Source organism: Sinocyclocheilus anshuiensis, unplaced genomic scaffold, assembly GCF_001515605.1.
Source record: "Sinocyclocheilus anshuiensis isolate Anshui unplaced genomic scaffold, SAMN03320099.WGS_v1.1 scaffold188, whole genome shotgun sequence".
In the NCBI taxonomy this organism is placed as follows: domain Eukaryota; kingdom Metazoa; phylum Chordata; class Actinopteri; order Cypriniformes; family Cyprinidae; genus Sinocyclocheilus; species Sinocyclocheilus anshuiensis.
Window position 1 is genome coordinate 1,446,799 of NW_015555768.1, and position 2,552 is coordinate 1,449,350.

The 2,552-nt window shown below is 33.0% G+C and overlaps 1 protein-coding gene across 1 annotated transcript in view; it reads right to left on the minus strand.

Moving 5' to 3' along the window:
- LOC107674285 (plexin A3-like) overlaps positions 1 to 2,552 on the minus strand; it is a 191,374-nt gene that overhangs the window by 14,820 nt on the left and 174,002 nt on the right. The window lies entirely within an intron of this gene.

The following is a 2,552-nucleotide window of genomic DNA, read 5'->3' on the forward strand; positions in this document are numbered from 1 at the left end:
CGGAAGGAGGGACTTTGTAGAAAACGAAGCGTTTGAGAGAGGCGGGGCATAGAGGACCTACAATAATGTACAGTATTTGAAAAATAATGTGTTTTTTGAACATTAAAGCAAGTCAACATATTCTGTTACACCAAATACACAAAATGATGATCTTTAAAAAAAGCATCATATGACCCCTTTAATGCATTCTCACACAACTCCCATTAGCCATTTCAAAGAGTTGCATGAAGCAGAAATAAAGTCAATATCTGCTGTTTCAAAAGGTTTAAAAGTTTTTTTTTTTTTAAATAAATGTATACCTTTATTCAGCAAGGATGCATTAAACTGATCAAAAGTGACAGTAAATATTTTTACATTGCAGCAAAAAAAAAAAAAACTGCATTTAAATTAAAAGTTTTTGTTGTTGATATTTGTTCTATTCATCAAGGAATACTGAAAAAATCTAATAATAAATACATGTATTATCAAATATTAGGCAACAACTGCTTTCAACATTGATAATTAGAATTGTTTCAGCAAATTAGCATATTAAAATGATTTCTGAAGGATCATGTGACACTGAAGACTTGAGTAATGGATACTGAAAATTCAGCTTTCCATCATAGGAATAAATTACATTTTAAAATATATTCAAATAGAAAACAGTTATTTGAAATTGTAATAATATTTCACAATATTACGGTTTTTACTGCATTTTTTTATCAAGCAGAAGAGACTTTCAAAAACATAAAAAACATTTTTACATAAAAACTAGAGATCCAAACCCATTAGAATCACTATATGAAATCACAGACATCCAGTGTTAATAATTAAAATAAAAACATTGAAAAGAAAAATCTTATTAAAAATAGTGCTTACGTCTCATAAGCAGAAGCTGTGTTTTGAACATTTTAGTACGTCTATGTGGAACCTCAGCGCTTTTATTTCCAAAAGAGCAAGAAAATCATTACATGTCTCCTTTAAAACCTTTTACCTTTAAAGAACACGCTAAAGAACTCTAGACTACTTCCTGCACAAAATACCACAGAACATCAATTCAATAAAATCACAACGAGCTGTAATTTTCACACTTCGAACGCACCTAACTGCACCTTTAAATACAGAGGAAAAAGCAATGAAAGGAGAGAGAAAAAGACATATTCTGACCAGAAGGAAGCGAAAAAGAGATTCAAGGCGGCGAGTGTGCAGAAAAAGAAAGAGCGGCCGTGAGAATGAGAGACACGTCCGATCACGGTTCTTTTCAGATGGCATTTGTGAAGTGTGGAGAAGTCTCCAATTACCCACTTTAAAAGCGTTTGATGACTAAACAGCGATACTGAGGGGAGGCTATTATTTAGTTCTTAGGCGAGATCAGCTTGACATTATTAATTACAGCATGACATCCTGAATCACACTCTTCTAACGCAGGCGGAGAGGGTTACCCAGCATCCATTGCACGCCTAACAGCAAGTCATTCTAAACAACCAGCCTCCGAACTCTATGTCAAATGCATTTCGTCTTAATATATACATCAAATCCTCATCTTTCTATTGCTTTTAGAGGCTGTCAGCATTCTGGCTCCATCTGCTATTCATAGTCTGGCCGTTAGACCCTGTTATGACACAACAGATGTGTGTCACGGGATCCGCGCCAGGTTTCATTCGCTAACAGACATGTTTGAACGTAGAATTCACACGGTTTAACATCAGCAGAGTAAATGCAGATGACATGAACTGACAGCACAAGAGGAAGCCCTAAATATCTGTTAACAAATATTTATCTAACCCTTGTAGGATTAAGTCACCCCAAAATGAAAATTCGATCATCATTTACACACCCTCATTTCGTTCCAAACCTGCATGACTTTCTTTTGTAAAACTCTTAAAGTGAAATCACATAATGAAAGCATATAGTGAACATGGACCATTAAGCCCCCAAAATAAATAAATAAATAAATAAATACCCATAATACTAGTCCAGAAGACTATGTACAACTAAAATGTTAGTGTCACCCAACCCTGCTGGAAATACCATCTAAGCTACAGTTTGCTGGTCTTAGCTGGTTTTACAAGCTTACCAAACTGCAGCTAGCCTGGGCTGTATTCAGCTGGTGTTTTTTTTTTTTTTTACAGCAAGTAAAGCTATTGTAAAATATGGATTCAGAAGTGGTATATGCTTTATCTGACCCTACTGTAAAAAGCAAGGCAAATATAATCTAAGAAAACCAGCTTAAATTATATTTTCAGCGGTTGGGTGAGACCAGCATTTTACTTGTTATTTTGTGAGTCTATTTAAGTCTAGAATATAACGCATAGACTTTCTGGCTAGTTTTATGGCAATTTATTTTTCCATTGTTTTATTACATTTAATTTAGTGCTGGGCAACGATTAATCGCGATTAATCACATCCAAAATAAAAGTTTCTGTTTACATAATATATGTGTGTGTACTGTGTATATTTATTATGCATATATAAATACACACATATATACTATATATTTTGAAAATATTTCTGAAAATAATTATATTCATATAATTTATATTATATATAAATATATTTAATATATAAAAATA